General features: G+C 37.2%; 1 protein-coding gene across 3 annotated transcripts in view; it reads left to right on the top strand.

The window, feature by feature from the left end:
- The first annotated feature begins 269 nt into the window (after positions 1–269).
- Positions 270–23,311, top strand: part of LOC101742015 (oxidative stress-induced growth inhibitor 1) — a 56,666-nt gene continuing 33,624 nt past the window's right edge. For 2 of the 3 annotated variants that reach the window (XM_062674434.1, XM_004925999.5), the window contains exon 1: positions 270–515. The gene's annotated coding sequence lies outside the window, so the exon portion shown is untranslated. Of the gene's footprint in view, positions 516–18,841; positions 19,027–23,311 lie in introns of all 3 variants that reach the window. The other variant, XM_012690262.4, reaches the window with a different exon arrangement.

Below are 23,311 nucleotides of genomic sequence, written 5' to 3'. Positions count from 1 at the left end.
CGCACTCAATCGAGGCTTTTTTAGTAATTGATCAGTGGCTAGGATACTCGTAGCACATCGCACTTTACTTGTTGTATAGGATACAGGACATCATTTAAACTCTCTAGGCTGTAAAATGTGCTACTGCTACCTAAGCACCAGGACACTTTGTTTACAAAGCAAGACAATCATTAAAAGTAGATTTTACCATTTTTCTAAAAACAATGAAATTAAATAAATCTGATTAGTGGCTTAAAAGACCAAGATCCAGATAATTCTATAAACATAAAAAAAGCAAACAGAAAGAGAAATAATCAGTGTCGAAGGTTAATTAAATGAGCAGAGACTTTTTTCCTCATTTCGTATTAAATATCGCCTGTAATTCTTATTTATTAACTTAATTAATTAGGCAGTAGGCGTGCCCTTGAATCAAAATATAATCTAAAGTAAAAATACCCATATTTACAGTTTAATAATCGTATTAATCGAAATCGGTGAAAATTTCTGGAGACATCGATCTGAAAATTTCGGATTTGGTAAGTAAGATAATTTCTGTATCATCCGCTGATTTTTTATAATTTAATACTAAAAATCTTTAATTAATACGTTTGAAATGCTACATTTTAATAATGATTAAAACATAAAAATCACTAAATATAGTTTTAAACCGGAGCGCGTTAATCTACATCACGTTCCGAAAAAGTTTTTATTGTTTTATTAACACGACCAGTGTTGTGTAATGCGAAACTTCGTGCGACTTTAACTTATAATTATTGTTTTGAGAAAAATTATATTATGATCTTTATCTCAAAACACTTAAAGATCATTGATCACCCACTGTCTTTACATAATATTATCTCAGTTATCCAGTGTTTCGTGAGACACTTCTAAATTCGTATTCAACAAGGTGGTTACGTGCTTCGTCTTATCAACAAATAAAAATTGTAACACAACTTGCGATTTATTTTATAGTTAAAAAAAGTAGTACTAGAGAGTGCATGTACATATAATTTAAGTGCAAACATTCAATGTGCAAGATTTTCAAAGTAGTCAAACTATGCAGCTGTTAGTAACCCAAAAAAAAAACATGAAAACCTTTTGTATTCAATAATTTAAATTATTAATACTTAAAACATTGAAAAAGAAAGAGATGTGCCATGCAGTGAAATATAAATCGATTAAATGTTATACAAAATAAATAGATCATCCAAACACAGTGATCCATGCATTAAAAAACTCAATCAAATATATAGCTCTCTACTTTAAATTGATTGATACATATTAAGCAGCTTTTTCACTCTTCATACTCATAGAGCATATTTTTGTGCGATGTCACAATTGGCCATACTAAAATGCTTTAAAAGTGTTTTATGTGATATAAACGCTCTTCTTTCAATGGAATCCTAGGCTAGGATTATTTCCTGTATTATTTTGGTTAGTAAACAATGTCAAAATATAACTTTATATTTATAAACAACTTTAATGCACTTTAAATATAACTTTAATTGTATTTTTCCATAAACATACTAATTTCTTGAATAAATTAACAGACCATTAAGTGTTAGACCATTAACTGATAGAAGTAGTCTCAGAACTACTGAGAATGAGTCCAAGATTAAAATGAGTCAGATAAATAATTTATTTGCCGAGTATAGGTCTTACAATAAAATCTATGTTTTATATATAAACTATATTATATATATTTATATGTATTATAAAGTATAAATTATATTTATAAGTGTCTATGCCAGTGATTCTCAACCTTTTTTTTTGTTGCGGCACATATTTAACAATTTCAAAATTTGGCGGCACACAAAAAAAAAGATAAAAATTATTTACTTACTACAACACTCTGCATAAATAGTTTATCAAAAAATATTAATATACGAAATAAACTAAAATATACTATAATATTTTTTTTGTGGATTTAAATATATATTCATGCTTAAAATATTTTTCTTTTAAAATGATATAATTTAATAATATTAACATTATTATATATTCGCAAAATTTGGCGGCACACTTTTGAAATTTGGCGGCACACAAAAGTGCCGCGGAACAGTGGTTGAGAATCACTGGTCTATGCATATATAACAGATATAAAATTAGTACATCCTTAAAAAAATTAAGAAAAAATATAATTTTAAATTATAAGCAGTTATTACCATTTATTTTTAAAAGATAGCATAGACAGGTAGCCCACTCAGATTCTCGCCTGATCTTCTCAGTGGGTCGCGATTCCGATCTGGTGGTAGATTCTGCGAAGCACTGCTCATGCTAGGACTAGAGTTAGCCAGCTCTCATAGGGTTAACCCCGTGAAGTCTCCTACCTGTTCACGCGTAGCCAGAAAAGGTGCATAGGCTATCATTGAACAGGTAAGGAAAACAAATAGACAGGTGAGGGAGTTCATGCCCAATCTGCTAGTTGTTATCGAAGTCCATAGACGGGTACGCGTATGTCTATTGTGTACGTGTATACTATCTACTAAGTCCAGGTATCAATGGTAAAGCATAATGCCAGAAATCAAACCGGAATCGCCTTTCCTCTACGCGTTGGGGGGCGGTAGGTGGGGCATGTCGGGGTTGACTACAATCCACTGTCGCTCAACCCACGCCTTAGGGTTCGTTCACACAGACCGGCTCGGAGAGGAAGCAGATATTTATCACGTTAGAATCAGTCTTGAGTAATTGTAGTAAAGTTAATTTTTTCATGTGCACTTTTTTCGTCGTTAAGAATGCTTGAACAACAATAGGAGCCGACCGCCTCCGATTGCGCCCCCTTTCTCGCTCGCTTAGCCGATATAAATATATCTATGTGAAATAGTTAGTGGCACCGCTCCGGTCAATTACATACGTATACGATCCGGTCTGTGTGAAAAGAAAAAAAGCGGACCGATGCTCTCCGAGTGTGAACGGACCCTTATAGGCTAGGGTGAGGCAGACTGGAGGCGAAAAGACGGGTTTCGCGCGAGGTGCAAATGCCCCCAACAGCCTGACCCCACTGAACACTAAACCGACCAAAGTTTTTAAACTAAACCTACTTCTTCATCACTACATACTATAAAACAAAGTCACTTTCTCTGTCCCTATATCTGTCTGTCCCTATGTATGCTTAAATCTTTAAAACTACACATCGGATTTTGATGCGATTTTGTTTAATAGATAGAGTGATTGAAGAGGAAGGTTTATATGTATAATAACATCCATTAAATAATGGAGAAAACAATAATAAATTACAGTTTCCGAAGCGAAGCGATGGCGGGTCGCTAGTATGTGATAAAGTAATCTATAACTTATATGCGCCCACAATACAGTAGTCTCCGTTATAACACGGTACTCTTATAACGCCTTTTCATATTACGCTATTTCCGTCCCTCGTTTAACACGGGCATTCCTCCATACAACGCGGGGATTTCACACGTTATATGTATCTACAGTGATATTTATAATGATTTGTACAGTTTATAATTGATTTCGCGTACCTTTGTACATTGTGTCAATTCTGTTTTTATAAAATTAAAGGACTTTAATTTATTAAAAATGTGTTCTAGTTTTTGAATGGTAAAAACATTGGTTATGTCGTATTATACTTGTACACTAGTGAACCGCCCTCGCTTCGCTTCGCTTCGGAAACATTAAATTTTATTATTGATAGCTGAGTCCCGCGATGTTACCCGCGGTTATTGTCGTACCGCGGGTGACGCTGCAGGGCGAAGCTAGTCTAAAAAGAGTAGCCTAAGTTACTCCTTATAGCATCAGCTACCTATCAGTGAAAGTCTCGTCAAAATTGGTCCAGCCCTTCCAGAGATTAGCCGGAACAAACAGACAGACAGACAAAAATTGTAAAAAATGTTATTTTGGTGTATGTACTGTATATATATTCATATGCATGTAATAAAAAACGGTTATTTCAATATTACAAACAGACACTCCAATTTTATTTATAGGTATGTATACATAATGCGTTATATGGGGTCCTACAAGCGCGTTATGCGTGAATACTCCTACAACGAATTTCCTAAAACGCGAAACCAATCTACCGTGTTATAGGGGTAATATGGTACAGTGCCAGTATCTTCTAAATTTGTTTATTAAACAAAAAAATGCCATTGATAATAACGAGCCGATTCGTTTTAATATGGTATTCTTAGATTCTCACACATATTGCCGAAACAAAACCGCTTAAAAAAACAGTCAGTCGTACTCATAGCGTATACTAACTCATTTCTAAAAAAATACAACCTTAATACTTGCAAAAATTCTGTAGATGTGATAGTATGTGATAGTGTGTATTGCCTATGACAATGTAAAAATTCTGAATAACTTAAAAGAAAAAGCCGACATGTGTATGCAAAATTCCAATAAACCGCGAATCGATTGGTGGATTGGCGAGGCCCGTCCTTATCAAGGTCTGACGATAAAACAGTGTTGGTTTATTTAAGTGTGTGAACACTACGGCGCTAGGCTGTGTCAACGATTTTATTATTGCTCTTGCAACCAGACGTACATACGGCCCAGCTGATGGTGAATGGTTAATATCGCTCATGGACATCAGCAGTTCCAGCCTGTCTATCGATTTTACAGACTTCATCCAACTTAATCGTGAAAATAACTAATGACACCCATCTTGGGCTCTCATTGAAACAAACAGTCGAGCTGTACAATGGTACTGGTGGTAGGACCTCTTGTGAGTCCGCGCGGGTAGATACCACCACCCTGCCTAGTTCTGCCGTGAAGCAGTAATGCGTTTCCGTTTGAAAGGTGGGACAGCCGTTGTAACTATACTGAGACCTTAGAACTGATATCTCAAGGTGGGTGGCGCATTTGCGTTGTAGATGTCTATGGGCTCCAGTAACAGCTAAACACCAGGTGGGCTCAGCTCATGCACACATATAAGCAATAAAAAAAATGCGCACTTGTAGAATATATAATTCATTACTCTTCATTTTTTCATGTTCATCAGTGGACAGGCTGAGATAATGATAACTTTTAATTTTTTTTGAGACCACCCCTTAATTAATAGATATGTCTAAAAAAGCAATTTAACGAAGCTATAAATCATTAGAATATTTAATTAATATATCGACGAATATACTTCTGTTATCATAAAAGGTGAAACTACTCACAAAAAAGTAGTGTTTATGTTCTCCTTTTTAGAGATGAGAGGTTAATAGATAAAACTGTGCTACACACACGTAAATATACCTTTGACATCAATGGATTGAAATTACGGATCCGCACCACGGTTCCTACTATTTATTCTTTGTGGATCCGCTCTAATTTTGCATCTCAATCAAGGGAATACAATCATCATCATCATTTCAGCCTATCGCCGTCCACTGATGAACATAGGCCTCTCCAATAGATTTCCAGTGCGACCGGTCCATTGCCACCTGCATCCAACGAGACCCAACGCTTTTTACTAGGTCGTCGGTCCATCTAGTAGGTGGCCGTCCCACACTGCGCTTGCCAGTACGTGGTCGCCACTCCAGGATCTTTCTGCCCCATCGACCGTCCTCTCTTCGTGCTATGTGGCCGGCCCGGGAATACAATACATTTTAGTATATTTTTCGTTTCCCTCATAACAATCGATAAGCAGTTGGTAAGTTCATAGCATGGGTATAGTAGCCCTTAAATTTTCCAAAGCGTTGTTTAAAATAGATTTTTTTATTGCTTAGATGGGTGGACGAGCTCACAGCCCACCTGGTGTTAAGTAGTTACTAGAGCTCATAGACATGTACAACGTAAATGCGCCACCCACCTTGAGTGATAGGTTCTAAGGTCTCAAGTACAGTTACAACGGCTGCCCCACCCTTCAAACCGAAACGCATTACTGGTTTACGGCAGAAATAGGCGGGGTGGTTGTACCTACCCGCGCAGACTCACAAGTGGTCTACCACCAGTAGATCATTTATCATGAAAACCGGCTAATCAAATTGTCGCCGATGACTGACCTAGGCTCTATGATAAGGAGATGTTAAAACATGATTAATATGTGACGGTCGACGCCCTGCAAACTGTTGATATTACGTAAACACGCCTAACGACGCCGCGGAGTCGTGTCACGGGCTGATGTCATCGATAAATATTTAATTTACTCATCGAATTGGATTACGGGACTTCTGTGACAGATAGATTGATTTCTTTTACAGTTAAATCAAGATTATCACGATGTCCACCAAGGTCCTTATGGTGAATTGAAATAGAATTCAAATTCGGTCGAAATGTGTCCTTGATTGCTATTTATTTGGATAAGCCATATTGTTTATACCAGCTTCCTCGTCTGGCAATGTAAGATAACAAAGAAAAATCTAGCACACAAGATATCAAAAATATTGGCCTAGTTCGTTGCATCGAGAAAGCCTTATTGATTCCATGACCTAGATGATAAATGCAATCAATCTGCTTAAATATTTTGGAATTTTGAGAAGAAAGTGTAGTTTTAAGTCCGATGTTGAAGACGTTAAGTCAGAAAGTGTCTATTGGTTTTCAAATTTAGTGACCTAAATAATAAGACACCCACTGTAGTAACAATTAGGTAAGTTAGACCTACTGTGTTCTTCAGTGCGAGTTTCTTAACGTTCTCGATAACGTAAAAGTTAACTCAATTTTGTATGCAGTTGGAATAGCGCCCCTAGCGGCAAACATGCGCAAACGATTGTAAGGTTTATTGTAAAATAATTTAACAAATAATAATAAAATGTATCATGTTAAAGTTAAGGCAATTATCGTATTGCCAAATAGCAACAATGTTGGTGGGAGCAATGGCAGTAGTGGGGACGTGACATAATAAAAAAGGCGGTAGTCTGAAAAAACGGAACAGAAAGCAGTGTATTCAGTTGCGAACAGATATCTAAAGATTTTATAAGTGGAGTTACAAATAAAGCAATAATAAGTGAACTTTTGGAACACGACTCTTACACGATCCCGTTCCATACAAATTTGAGTTAACTTTTACGCTATCGAGAACGTTAAAAAACTCGCACTAAGCACACTGACCTATTAGTTTAGGTGAATGAACCGAAAGATTGTAGAAGCTAATTGGGTTTTCAAACGAACGGTCAAGGTTCTTTTTCCGACAGCAACCGATCGGCGGCTGTTTAGGCAACGTCTGTCGTTTTACACGTAATATCAACAGTGATATGAGGTGACGTCAGAAGCTCGGTTGTTGAACGGGAATTTGGATTATTACGTATGACGTATGTGATGTCTTGATTATATTCACATCGGAAATGTTGTTTTTATTAGTCTACCCCAGTGATTCTCAACCTTTTTTTTGTTGCGGCACATATTTAACGATTTCAAAATTTGGCGGCATACAAAGAAAAAGATAAAAATTATTTACTTACTACCGAATCACATACATTTGCCAATTTTAACGAAAGAAAAGGTGCAGTAACTACTATGCAACACCTTGTGAATCCCAACTATCACTAAAACAACACGTTTTGTACGCAGAAGTGGCAAGTGTGCGCCGACTTGAGACATAATAATATTCCTATTGCTATGCACGCCGCTTCATCATAATTTGGCACTAAGAAAAACCGCGTTGCAAAGCAAATAATAAAATAATTTATTTTTTTGTGGATTTAAATATATATTCATGTTAAAAATATTTTTCTTTTTAAATGATATAATTTAATAATATTAACATTATTATATATTTGCAAAATTTGGAGGCACACAAAAGTGCCGCAGCACAGTGGTTGAGAATCACTGGTCTACCCATTACACGACGGTTATTTGATGAAACAATGTAATCAACCAAGCCATTGATATATTGCGATCTGCCAACCGTGAGCACTCGTGAACATATTTCTAATGTTGTAGTGCTGATGATTAAACACAAGATGACGTACGGTATGGCTTATGGTTGCAGACCACATCTCTGACCCTAAATATCGGAAACTATTAGGGGTTGGATTAACAAACAAAATAGTTAAGTTCTTATTAGCGGAAAGAAGGGCGGCAGGGAAGTAGTAGGTATTACTTGTAGGTGTACTATAAAAACTGAGAGCTTAGAACTCATGTTTCAAGGTAGGTGGCGGCATTTACGTTGTAGATGTCCATGGGCTCTGATGACCTCACCAACATCAGGAGGGCCGTGAGGTCGTCCACACACCTAAGCAATAAAAAAAAGATGACTGTGATTAACAAACGGGCATAATCTATCAGAACTCCCTAGATCTCATATTGCAATAGTGAAATGGCCTTTATGTCTACGCCGAAAAGTCTTATGTCTGGTCGTGAAGGTAAAAAAACTCATGAAATGACGTAATTATGTATATAATTTTTATTTTTTTAATGATAGGATGACTTGCATTAATCTAGTGTAGTCATGTAGATGTTATCGATTAAGTATGTTTCATAGCTAATGCTCTACTATAAATGGCATAGTCTTCCAATAGTTTATTAGGTAACTTGAATATCTTAAGACTACCGCATAATCTCTGTTATTAATACAGACAGCGTTCATGTGGCACCATGTTTGTAGGCTCAATGCACCCTGCCAACAACAGCTTTGTAAATTATTGCTTGTGTCAAATATAATCTCAGAGGTTGAGGAATATTCAAATGAGGCTTACGGAGAGTGGTATCATACCCGATCCTGTGGACCGAATGGTAAACAGTCGACGTCGCCCTAAACACGTCATTACGGATCCTCCCGATCCATTAACAGTGTTGTTTGGTACCTCAAGCACCGGTCACCGGCGAGTAAATTAATCCATAGATACAGCCCACTGAGTTTGTTGCCGGATCTTCTCAGTGGGTCGCGTTTCCGATTCGGTGGTAGATTCTGCGAAGCACTGCTCCTGCTAGGGCCAATGTTAGCAACACTCCCGGCTTGAGCCCCGTGAGCTCACCTACCTACACGTCAAAGAGAATCTGAAATAGCCTCTCAAGGCTACCAGCATAGATAGGTTTAAAAAAAAGCGGTAGACAGTAGCTTGGCTGTGCCCCAGCATTGCTGACGTCCATAAACGACGATAACCACTCAACATCAGGTGGGCAACATGCACGTCTGCTTACAAGGGCAATAAACTATTGTAGTTTTTACCTAAATAAATAATTAGGTTCGATTAAAACACATCAAGTCGAGTAATCAAAAATATCTTCGCTAAATATTGAAAAACTCGAAGTGATGCCATGTTATAGCTATACCAATGAAGTGTAAAACGAACTGAAAGATAATAATAGCATGCTAACGATCGAAGCATAAGTTCCGCCATGTAGGGGCGTGGTATCAATCGTGACGTACATGTGTACGTACCGACCAATTTTCTGAGTATATAGTATTATAGTAAGTTGTGTTTATATGGAATTATGTAAAAGACATAATATAATAAGTATGCGCACACCGGAACCACCACCCCGCTTATTTCTGCCACAAAGCCGTAATGCGTCCCGCTTTGAATAGTGGGCACGTTGTTATACTAAGAAAAAAGGCTTCGTAATCATGTCTCAAGCTTGGGAGGCGGCATTTTAGTGCCGTGTGTGACTCGCGAACTCCCATGATCATTGTTAATAAAAAACTTGAATCCGCGGCGTCATGGTTCTGAGTAATAAAGTAACTACGTATAGCACGACACACTAGCAACAGATTGTTCCGAGAAAAAGTAAATGAAAGAATCGTAATCAGTGCATAAATTACAAACACATAGACGTATTTCGCACGTCCAGATCCAGTGACGAGGTGAGTTTGGCGTGACCATAAAACCCCAGGTACAATAACGAAGTTTAATTTGATAATTTTAGGAAATTAATGCGCGGTCTCCTCATCGCAGAAAGCGACTCATCACTGCCGAAAAGTTTGACAGTATCGAGTCGTGGCGGCCGAATCTGAAAATCTTTTAATGCACCATTTTGCAAAAGCAGTGTAGTGCGAGAGAGGGCGCTCCTGCCTCTCAGTGCTCGCCATACAAGTGGGGATCGGGATAGGGATCTTGCCCCAATTTTAGCCCTCCAAGTGTTGTTAGTCAAGGACGGCCGGTTTCGCATCCTGTAGGGGTAGGGTGATGAGGAAACATTCGCTTCAGACGAAACTGGTCGCCTTGCTTTCAGTTTCCAAATTCTACCTTACCTGAGGCGCGGGCGTTTATAGTTGACTGACGGGAGCTTTTAAAAGATTCAGCTCCGATATGGCGCGACAGCCTGCAGCACTCAATGCGTAGGCGGAAGTCCTCTAACCAAAAAAAAACAGAGTAGCTAAGGCGTGAAAGCATAACAAACTCACTTCCGCATGTTAGTTTGGATGGTAATGTGTCTATGTGTATGTAGAATGACGTCAATTCGTGTAGAAATGTAGGACACAGAATAACGTCAATCCATATAGCAAGCGAAGCAACTTAACCTTAACATCGGCTATTGTTTAAATCGGAATCCGTGATGATTACAAGCCATAGAGACCTGCCTTATACTGGTGAACGGTAGAAGTGCGTGCAAAAACCGGACTACCTCCAACTAATCAATAAATAACGTCACTACTCGATTTTGTTGAGCTAACACATAATTCAAATTAGACCAGATTGCATCTTTGAAACTTGACAGCGGTCATCCATGATTGGTAGGCAATATTATTGAAAACGGAGATCTGCACAAAGGAACAAGGCGTTGTTTATGCACGACAATACGAACGTAGTACCAAAATGGAAGGTACGCTGAGACCGCGCGGGAGATTCCAGGAGAGAAAGAGAGTGTGCTTTATTGTACACAAAATAAATAAACAATGAAATAATAAATACAAAAAGTACAATTGATGCTCTTTTTTTTCCTGCCTAAGCTGATAACCTTGAGAGGCTATTTCAGCGTGACCTTAACTAGTAGGTGAGCTCACGGGGCTCAAACCGGAGTGATGCTAACACTGACCCTAGTAAGAGCAGTGCTTTGCAGAATCTACCACCGGATCGGAAACGCGACCCACTGAAAAGATCCGGCCAGAAACTCAGTGGGCTATGTCTATGGGTTAATTCGCTCGTCGAGCCTTTCGTCGCAAGCGACGGGTTCGACGAGGGCGTCGACCGGTGCTTGTGGTACCTAAAAACACCGTTAATGGATCGGGAGGATCCGTAATGACGTGTTTTGGGCGACGTCGACTGTTTACCATTCGTTCTACAGGATCGGGTATGGTTGACGCTCACGGAATTCCCATCATCACGGGAAGAGCATAGCGGAGTTCTGGTGGCCTCGACTGAACGAGGGTCCAGTAAAATCGCGTCACTTGCCACGTCGCGCATAAAAATATTTTAATTAAAGCTACCCCCCTCCTCGCGTCGTTTTCCTCATTACTGAGGGTCGAGACTCCCCCGCTGCATCAGTTTCTCCCATACGACTTCCCTCCATCTGCCGCGATCCTTTGCTTCATGAAGGGCATTATGGAAATTGATGCTCAGAGAAGATCGTACTTGGTCCGACCATCTCGTGGGACTGCGTCCTCTGGGACGTTTGCCATCTACCTTTCCTGTCACCATCAGCTGTTCAAGATTGTGACCCTCTTTACGAGCAATATGTCCGAAGAATTCCAGCACCCTACGAAGGCATATAGTGGACAGTCTGGCTAATTAAAGCTACATCCAGACCATAATCATCTCACGTAAACCCTATTTCAACTAGCCACCAAGATCATGCGATTAGTCGGCTCTCTGCGAATAAATCATAAACAATTGTTGATCTCAAGGCTGAATTACTGGTGGTAGGACCTCTTGTGAGTCCGCGCGGATAGGTACCACCACCCTGCCTATTTCTGCCGTGAAGCAGTAATGCGTTTCGGCTTGAATGGTGGGGCAGCCGTTGTAACTATACTGAAACCCTTACAACTTATATCTCAAGGTGGGTGGCGCATTTACGTTGTAGATGTATATGGGCTCCAGTAACCACTTAACACCAGGGGGGGGGCTGTGAGCTCGTCCACTCATCAAAGCGATAAAAAAAAACCAATGCGTCATAGCTTCAATGCGTCAACGATGCGGCTGTAACTCATAGTTGAGTTACAGCCGCATCGTTGTGAAGACTCATCGAAAATTTCATGATGAGAGTACTGTCATCAACGTGCTTTTGAAATACGATAACAAAACAACACAACTCCATATGCAATACGAGTTATTATTTTCAAATCGAATCATAGAGCCGCCTGTCTGTCTCACTGTGACGCATTGATGTATTAAAAAAACATATATTTTTTTTGTATTAAAAAACCCATCTATATATTAATACGTGAAGCAAAAACTTTGTATCCCTTTTTACGAAAATTGCGCGGACGGAGGAGTATGAAATTTTGCACACTTATAGAGAATATAAAGAAGTGCACAATGCTAATATTTTTTTTAAAATAATGCATAAAAGATACATTAAATCAATAAAGAAAACATTACACACACTACATACCATGTATTTGACGCACACACGCATGCATACTATTTATTGTCAAACTTTTGTTCTTGACGTCTGTTGTCAAATAGAGAATAGATTAAATATTGTTTGTCTTTGTTAATATTTTTTATAATTGCGAAATTTGTGATTATAGAAGTATAAAATACAATCTTAATAGTGTACAAACTTACAATTTCAATTAATTATAGTCGAATTTCGACTACTGCGGGACCTCTAGTATTTTTTTAATAGTTAGATTATATATCAATGTTGTAACGTTAATAAATGATGTTCCGTGTATTTCGTGGAATAATCGACAATTAATCGATATATTATCGATTCCGTGAAGAAAACCCAATTCAAGTACAAACGCGACATTAATATTAAAATTGTACTATTAAAATGTTGTAAACACATATAATAAAACGGCCGTCTGGTGTAGTGGTAAGTGACATGGTCACTACACAAGGGGGTCGCGGGCTCGAATCCCGCCAAGGGAATATATTTGTATGATAAATATAAAATGTCTTTTCCAGGGTTATGGATGTATATTAAATATGTGTATGTGTACAATAAAAATCTTACATTTATTTCCGTTATCTGGTACCTGTAACACAAGCTCTTTACGAACTTACCACGGGACCAGTTAACGTGGCGTGATTGTTAGTAAATATTTATCTATACTAATCTATACTAATATGTATTATAAAGAGGAAAGATTTGTTTGTTTGTTTGTTTCGAATAGGCTCCGAAACTACTGGACCGATTTGAAAAATTATTTTTCCATTAGAAGCCGACATTGTCCCTGATGAACATAGGCTACTTTTTTTAAAAAAAAAATTATTTTATTTTTTTGGTTTCATGTGTGTTTTAATGTTTCCGAAGCGAAGCGAGGGCGGGTCGCTAGTTATTAATATTATTATTATAATTTAATTTATTTGACAATCAGAAATAGATAAAAAAAAGCTTATTATAGCGTAAAACTTATATTTGTTATCGAGTCTAAGAGTCTAATAAGAAGTAAAGTCGGGAAAGAGATTTGTCCAAAAAATGATTAGCTACAGTCCGATACGAGGACCATTTGTCGTTACGAAGGACAAACAAAATTGATTGAAATCGACTCCGTTGCTATGGCAACGATATGATACACAAAACTTATTGATGTGCATTGAATATTCTATAAGAACTATCGTATTCTATCATACCATCAACATAATTACAATATGACTAAGAAAGGTTATTTTGCGTTTCATATAATACTCAAGTTCACCTATTCTAAAAGAAGCGGCAGTTGTATAATGCGATACTGTTATTAACATCGCCAGCATTGGAGCCTGTCTGAAAAAAAACCCAATAAAATCATTAATTATACAAACTTGAAAAAACGAGTGTTGCCATGTTGCGCGCTCCAAAAATTATTGTCGACTCGAGAGCTTAATTTAAAACAATGAAATAAAATTACTGAGGTCAAATGTCAACAGCAACAAAAAAAAAAAACAAATTAACACGATGCTATCTGTATTGAAACATTAATAATGATCTCCGTTTTTACACTAATGATTGTTTTAATTAAACAGATAATTTCTTATTGACGGTACAAAGTGCCGTGTTGTCGGGTGTCTGTCTGTCTTATCTTGTCTGACAACAGGTTTTTGTGTTTCTTTACGATGTATCTCACGTAGTTACGATCATCACTGCAATAAGCTGTTGTACCTAACTTATCGCATATGATTTTCTTTAAAGAAAGGCGCTTGGTGTGCTTTTTGAACTTTTAAACTTAGTTTACGAAGTCCACAGCGAACTTAGCCAGTCCCAGTCGTGCCCCCTAGCCAGGCAGCATCCACAATCGCAGCTCTAAGTCAATCAGGTGGCCGTTTTCCCCTGAGGCCCCTTTTCAATCCAAACAAGACAATTTTGGGTGGCGAACCTAAAAAATAAATATATGTCGGAGACGGTCATTAGTTTGGTAGCTAAACGAAACGCAGCACGATTCCCGAGAGATGGCAGCACGATTGCGGTATCGTCGGCTAACTTCGTGCTACGACAGAACCTAGCCGATGGAGGCGCGTAGACGCCATCACACTTATCAACCAGGCTTCTTGAAGAGCGTCGCCTCCGTCCTAAGAACTGTCATTCGTTTTCGTTTGCTAACTTCCAGAGAAGATTTCTAAATTGTTCTAAGACAACAAATGTGATTGGTGTACTCAATATTTCTCTTAGCTCGATATGATGTCTGACGATGGTGTTAATAACTGTAGCTTCTCCGACATATAAATGTGACGGTACCTATGATTGAACACAAGATATTTGACAGATGCCGGAGTCTCGCTAACGACATTTCCAAGAAAAATTTGCATACATACAAGTTCCGAATAACAACATTCTGACCATCGGTCTACCGTGCAATATCACCCACTCGGTGGAAGATTTTCCCATTGTCGCATACCCTCAAATCAATATAATGTATTTTATTACGTATTTACGTATAAAGTAACGTCACAGTAGGAAGTCAACAAATATAATCTTGTTATTTGATAACGCTTCCTGTGATGAGGTGCTAACAGTTATCAATGGACCGCTGATAAGCAGACGATATGCTGATAAAATCCAATAACACCGTCATTTTTATTAATCAATAGAAACATTTTTATCAAGTGTAGAATCTAGGACGCATGGGTTCGTTCGATCGGCACCGGTATCTAGTTCATTCCGCGAATAAATCTGTTTTGATTTGAACTTAGCGAAATCTATTTTTTTCCTACCCATGCTGATAGCCTTGAGAGGTTATTTCAGCTTCTCCTTGACGTGTAGGTGAGCTCACGGGGCTCAAACCGAGCGTGTTGCTAACGCTGACCCTAAGCAAGAGTTAGTGCTTCGCAGAATCTACCATCGGATCGGAAACGCGACCCACTGAGAAGATCAGGCGAGCAACTCAGTGGGCTGTAGTTATGGGAGAAATCCATGTTGTGAGCACCAATAAGCAAAAATTAAGCCTTAAAGCATACTTCAGACGAAATAACGACCTACATGGTCATCAGAGACATGAATGCTACAACATTAATGGGGCCTCCCAATCGGGACATCCTCCATCTGGCTTCAGACGTTCATAGGACCAAGTTTCAGTTGCCTTCATATAAAGACTAGTCCGCTCTTCAAATCGGAATGCGTAATGTCTTCGCGCCAGAAATAGGCAGGGTGGTGACCTGGAAACCTATCCGTGTGGGTGGATATATCACTATTACAAGATTTTTATAAGAATTTTAATAAGTAACTTTAATTTCTGACGTGATTAAAAAATTCTCATGCTTCACGAGTGCTTTCGATGTCCGGAAAATAAACTTTGAGTATCGAACTTATGATGAAGAGCTTAAGACATCATTATTGCGGAGTGACGCACTATTTAAAAAAGTAATTGAAAACAATTCCAGCAAGAAAACGTGGTGCTTTTAGGTACCACAAGCACCGGTCACAACGCTCCCGGGTTGAGCCCCGTGAGCTCACCCACACGTCCAGAAGAAGCTGAAATAGCCTCTCAAAGCTATCAGCATAGGTAGGAAAAAAAGGAAAAAAAAATTGGAAAAAAGATAACGTAAATTCTATCCGTGACTAGAAAACTCGTTTGCCAGAGCAACATTACGCACACAGTGGATAAAAGTATAAGGTGTAGCAAGGATTCAGGGGTCTGTATTACATAAATACCACAGCAATATTAATTAACGTTTATATTACAAAAAAAAAAAAACAATTGGACATATTATTTTTTTATGATTGAAGGATTATTGGTGGCCCGGAGGCCTTACCAGTTTCACCAGGACATGTGGGCGAGCAAAGGCTCAGCCAGGAGGAGTGGGATTTGCTAACAACTGTCCGAGCGCCTCCGAAGGAGACTTAACAACTCAAGAGCAATTGCTTCGCGAATGAATCTACTACCGGATCGGAATCGCGACCCACTGAGAAGATCCGGCGAGAAACTCAACGGGCTGGTGCATGGGTTAGGTTGCACGTCGACCTCTTTGTCGAATTCGACGAGTACGGTTACCGGGGTTCCTAAGCCTACTCCTAGTGTTAGCGCTGAAGACGTCTAATGCAAAGGTTATTGGATCTGATGGATCCGTAAGGACGTGAAGACATATTTGTTAAACTGCGCGTCCCAAAGCCAGCCCCATATCCTACACGTAGTCCGTTTAAAAGATCGACCGATTAAATGTTTGACGTAATTAATGTCACTGTAGAACGACTAGTGATCTTGTAATGTTGCCGAAAAAACGGTCGACGTACCGTGAACGCTGAATCATTGAGTTAAATGTGTTTTTCCTTAAAGAATTATACTGTATTAATGGAGCTGGGCACAATCTTTGCGACATTAGCGCTGATCTCTTTATTATTTTATTTTATTTTTTGGGAACCATCAGTCTAAAAAACAAACATACATAACTAATATCTATATATTAATACGTGAAGCAAAAACTTTGTATGCCTTTTTACAAAAATTGCGCGGACGGAAAAGTATGACATTTCCCACACTTATAGAGAATATATAGAGAGGGAGTGCAGCATAGTAATATTTTTTTAAAATTATATATGTAAAATATATTAAATCAATAAAAAAACATTACACGCACTACCATGTATTTGTCGCGCACACACGCGTGGATAGTATGGATACTCTTTGCTTATTGTCAAACTTATATTATTTCTTATAGTCTGTGGTCAAATTAAGAATAGATTAAATATTTTTTGTCTCTATTAAGATTTGTCTAAAGTGTGTGTAGCCTTAGCGAAATCTGTGACTATAGAAGTAGTCTTTGACAATAGAAACATAATAGTGTACAAACTTATAATTTAAATTAATTATAGTCGAGTTTCAACTACCGGGGAACCACTAGTATAAAAAAATTGCCCACATTGGAGTCAAATGGCTAAATAATAGAAATCTTAGAGGAGGCCTTTGTCGAGAGACAAGCTGTTTTGAAAACCATACCGAACGCCGAACGGAATGCTTAACTATTATAAGTTGGATTTAAATTCAAGTTATTATTAAGTCATTTCTTAAGTTAGTAATTACTAACAACCCGCCCTCGCTTCGCTTCGGAAACTGTAATTTATTATTGATCTCTCCACTATTAAATAGATGTTATTATACATATAAACCTTCCTCTTCAATCACTCTATCTATTAAAAAAAACCGCATTAATATCCGTTGCGTAGTTTTAAAAATTTAAGCATACATAGGGACAGAGGAAGCGACTTTGTTTTATACTATTTAGTGATTATGTAAAACAGCAATAAAGGCTTATTTTATTATTTATTATATAATAAAACGCTACAACAAAAATTATGACCGTAGTAATCTTTTTTATAAAACTCTTTTAACCCTTTGAGGTCCAGACTCCACACGTCTTGGACATTTGTTTTTTTTTACTCCCAGATCCACTGTCCTCACGTGTATATAAATTCACTAAAATAGCTAGGACGTGGTATATACGACATTTTAATAAAAACTTTGTATAAAAATATCACAAGAACTGAAACATTTATTTTCATCCGTGAGTTAATTTGCTAACGACCTCTTTTTTAGCGAACACTCTTTTTTATTACCTTGTGCTGTATCTATGTGTTTAAATAATTGTGTGGACGTTTATAATATTTCGGCGTAATTTTCATGAATTTTAAAACGACTGATTAACTTGAAAATTTACGCACCTCATGAAAGACTATTTTTTGTTATAGCCTATAATAATATCGAATAAAATAAAAAATCTAAAAAATAATTTTTGTTTCAGCTTTGCAATAAAGTGAAAACTAATAATAATAGTTAAAAAATAATTGATGAAAAATTGTTTATACATAATTTATTATTTTTCGTAAATTAGGTATACATTCGTAGTCGTATAGTAGACCAGGGTAGAAGCCTTTAAAAATAATAAAAAGTGAAAAATAAAAAATTGTAGGATGAAAGCCATTAGAAAAGGAGAAAAATATAATAAAATTGAAAGGAAAATTTACGGGCGATCTGAGGTCGGGAAGGGGATGGGGGTGAGTTTTTAAGGGTAAAAAACGGTTTTTCTCGATTTCCGACCAAACTAAAAGTCCTATGGAAAAAAGTAAAATGGCAAAGTTGTAGGTAATAAAAAGATCTAAAACTTTTGTATTTACACTTTTTTCACATAACCTCAAAATTTACCGATATTAATTCAAAATAAGGTGAAAAAATAAATATTACTAATCAAATAAATTACAGCGTATTTGGGACATAAAAAGGTAAGTTTTCATCAAATTCGTGAAAAAAAATTTTTTTTTAAAGATAAATATAAAATACCAAAAAAAAAATTTTTTTAATTTTTCACATAAATTTTGAGGTTATGTGAAAAAAGTGTATAGCTGTTCAAACAATTCATCTATCATCTTCCTAAAATAGCTATAATATTCAAATACAACCGTATGTCTGTACATGTAACATTTTTAAGGGTTTTTGTTTTTTCCTACTTGCCTACAGAACCCTAAAAATGCTAAGCCATTCAGTCAGGCGAGTCTTCTAAGCGGCATTGAACGGAGCTTACATTTTCTTCAGTTGAACAACGGACGCGAGAGAGAGCGCATGTCGCTTGCGTGACTGCCGCGTGCTTACATACGTAAAAATAATAAGTGATTCATTTTACTTTATTGGGAGATAAACTTAAGGTACGTTATGTTTTTCGAAATATTAATAATAACAATCGTTTAATTGCAATGGCCTATTTGTTACTAATAAAATTTCGGATATATTATTATTATTAGAGAGAGAGAGAGAGAGAATACACTTTATTGCACACCAAAACACAATTTACATTCAAAAACAATCAAAAAAAGCAGATACCTTTGTACAATAGGCGGTCTTATCGCTAAAAGCGATCTCTTCCAGACAACCGTTTAATTTATAGAAATTCTGGAAAATATAAAAAATATAGCAGGTACGTTGCGGTGTACTATAGATTACATACATTATTATTATTTTTTTATAAAACTTACTGAACTTAGTAAATTTACTTGTACTCAAATTGTGACCGGCGCTTTCGATTGAATCACATTGATTAAAGTTCTATTATTGGTCGCTTTTATTGTCTGTCAGTGGAAGTCAATCAATCAAGTGAATGTTTATAGAATGGAGGACGCGAAAAGTTTTTAGTTTTATCGAAATGCAATGAATGTGTACAAAGCCTAACATTGGTCTGACTGTAATCCTAATAGAATGTAACGTAAGCTTATTTTGACGAATTGGACTGAATTTGAAGTAAATTAATCTATAACGCAAAGTTTACAAACTGAAACAGTTTTCTCACCATTGGACTAATAGTGATAACTGGAAAAATTTAGAGTAGGAAAAAATAATAATAATAATTTAAACGGTAGGCAGCGGCTTGGCTCTGCCCCTGGCATTGCTGACGTCCATGAGCGACGGTAACCACTCACCATCAGGTGGGCCGTATGCTCGTCTGCCTATAGTATAGGGCAATAAAAAAATAAAAAAAAAAAAAAACAAAAAAAAAACTTAAATTGGAGTTCGATGACTTTAGTCTTTTAAGATTATCATAAGTTTTAGTTTTTATTGCACAATTCGATTTGAGAGATTTAATCGTTATGCTCATGTTGACATTTTACGATTTTGGAGTTATCAGTGTTCGTCTAGAGCAGGGGTTCCCAAATTTATTTTGTGTACTGCCCACTTTTAGAATAAATTATTTTTTTAGCGGCCCCATTTTTTCACCTACTTAAAAGCCACTATAGCGAGAGCTCAGTCGGTGTCTAAGAGTCCTCCTAGATGAAATTATAAATCGCCTCTCAAGCTTTTACACAACGCCCCCATTTTTTCTTCTCGGTCTCTTACCCCCTTTAGGCTTGCAGCGCCCATAAGGGGGCCACTTTGGGAAAGGCTGGTCTAGAGAATACATTTTTTTTTTTAGTTATAGCTGTTTGTTTTAGTTCAAATTCATTCCTCCATACTATAAAAAACAAAACTCCAAGATAATTTAAGCTCTTCTCCAGGAAATCGATCAAACAGTCGTTATGGGGGCGTAAACGAAAATTGGGATTTCCGTTTTTCGTATTCATCATGCCTTTAGAATTGAAGTGGATTAATCCAAAATTCCTGTATTTTCGTAAAAGCCAGAAATGTAATTGAAGAATTGTAATTTTTCAGTTGCGTTTTTTATTATTTTAATCCTTAAAGGGCACACCTTAAAGTTTATGGTATGCGCTTGATTTAACCGAGACGGAAAGTGTTCTTTGTTCTTTTCTAGACTAAAATTGCAATGAATTTTAATTTTAATTTATTTAAAAAATTTATTTCTCATTTTTTTTTTTGCTTATATTGGTGGACGAGCTCACAGTCCTCCTGATGTTAAGTGGTTACTGGAGCCCATAGACATCCACAACGTAAATGCGCCACCCACCTTGAGATATAAGTTCGAAGGTCTCAAGTTTAGTTACAACGGCTGCCCCACCCTTCAAACCGAAACGCATTACTGCTTCACGGCAGAAATAGGCAGGGTGGTGGTACCTGCCCGTGCGGTAGGTACCGCCACAAGAGGTCCTACCACCAGTTAGCCACTTCAATTCTAAAGGTGCGACATGTACCATTTGTTATTGTATCCGGGATGTACCGGCACCCTATGAATGATTAATTAAAGTGATCGGTAAAAGTATGAACTAGAACGATTGAATAAATTAGTAGTATGATATACTAGTGTAGGATCGTTTTAAAATTTGGTAAAACTGTAATAAAGTTCTGTTTACACTTTACACATAAATGGGAAAGGAGAGGCCATCATGTAAAAAAGTTGACTTAAAATCCGTTGAAGTCGCGTCCCCACAGATGCTCAGCATGATGAATTTCCTATTAATCACTGTTGCTATACAACATTCCAAGAAGTTTCAGGAAGACCCGTTTGGATGATGTATCACCTCTAATTCGTAGCTTAACTGTTCAAAATGATTTGCACGGATAATACTCGGAAATAGGGATGCGACATCGCTCATAAAAATATGTTTGAAAAACATCGATGCTTAGTTTTCATCCCTACTCGGAAAGGCTGCTCTTGTTTTTACTTAAACAACCAGATTTTTATTTTTAAACTAGCTGACTCGGCAGACTTCGTAGTGCCGCAATCGATAAATAAAAGACCTAAACTTTTGTATAAAATAAACTTAAAACAAACAAAGGAGTCCGTCCGACGGGGGACATATCAAAGGGAAAACAAAATTGTAATTTTTTATTTAATTCCGAGCATTTTCATATTTATCTACCTTTTAAACCTTCTCTGGACTTCCACAAATAATTTAAGACCAATATTAGCCAAGTCGGTCCAGCCGTTTTCGAGTTTTAGCGAGACTAACGGACAGCAATTCATTTTTATATATATAGATAGAAGATAGATTATCGATATCGAACTCCTCTTTATATCTCGCCGTTATGAATCTCCATCGTCGCGTCGTATACCTTTTTTGTCATTCGAGTGCTTTGAGACTTCTCGTGTTACTAACTGCGAACCTTGAGAAACGATTATATATCTTGCGTTTTCAATTATTTTATTAATTTAATTTGCTACCGTATCGGATGTAAGTTTTATACAATTTTATAAAGTCAATTAAAATTGATTTCTATTTGTCATATCGATTTGAAATTTTGCATCGATATCCGGATTCCTCTACGCAATCGTTGGAATCGAGTTGATCTGATGACGGACTTGAAAAGCCGGGATCGAATCACTCGAAAGATTACTAAAACAGATAAATAAAATATTCTTTTGTTTGATAATTACGTTATTATTATGTATGAACGGTTGGCACTTTGATGTGTTAAAAAAACGAATTGGTCAGATATTTCCTCGGAATCAGTATGTGTCTCATGTCACCAAAAACATATTAGTTCATGAACAGTTGGATGATCATTAGACGAGGACGGTGACTCTACCACAATTATAACCCGGATAAACAATGTGGATCTTTCGGTGAAAAGACTTCGAAACTGGATATTTACAAGTCTTTTTTTCTGAATCGTGAACTGCTGGGTGAAATGATATAGGACTAATCACTGTCAGCTAGCTTAAAGCATCTTAAATTGTTTATTCGAATTCCTAAATGTCCCAAAATTATACGACATGTGACATCAAAATACCGGTACTGATTTGTGTCACCAGGCTTTTGGAGTAATGCCAAACTCTGGTCGTCCGCCGTCTTGTAAGTATGGACGATGTTAAAATTTCGGTCCACTCTCACTAATGCTATATGCCTTATGTATGAGTAGGGGTGATTGATTTTTCACATGGATGTGAACTTCACATTGGTGACGTCAGCATGAGCCCCAAATGTTTGGGGCGATTTTCGGTGAATTCGTTTTAATGATTATCTGTATTATGCGAGATTTGTTGCTATGATCCGTATATATAGCGTTCAGAGAATTTAGTTTTAAATAAGTTTAGAATACTGTGGATTTTTTCACGAACTAGATCCAATTCCACCTGGTGTTGAGTTTTTACCGAAATCCGTAGACATAAGAAGTGAGTGCCAGAAATAGACACGCTAGTGCTACCCACCCCACCCGTACAAGCTTACAATAATTACGCTTATCAAATTTTATTATTCGATAATATTGTTGTTTTTTTCGTGGAATTATTTGGTAATTTACGGAAACATTATCAGTTTGGATTTATTAACATCATTAGAATTGAATCAAACATGCGCCTTTCAAAGGACCACAACGAACCAAAAACGATGGAGACAATGTATTTTTATTATTTATTTTCCACTCAAGTTTGCCTTTCGCCAAATAAAGTATAGTGCTGACTCGTCAAATAGGCCGAAAAGTTAGATGTGCAACTTAACCCATTGACACAACCCACTGAGTTTCTCGCCGGATCTTCTCAGTGGGTTGCGATTTCGATCTGGCGGTAGATTTTTGGGAGGCTTATACGATAAAGGGAAGATCTTC

Source organism: Bombyx mori, chromosome 20 (assembly GCF_030269925.1).
Source record: "Bombyx mori chromosome 20, ASM3026992v2".
NCBI classification, from domain to species: domain Eukaryota; kingdom Metazoa; phylum Arthropoda; class Insecta; order Lepidoptera; family Bombycidae; genus Bombyx; species Bombyx mori.
The sequence above is the reverse complement of the archived record's forward strand: the minus strand, read 5'-3'. Positions and strand labels throughout refer to the sequence as shown.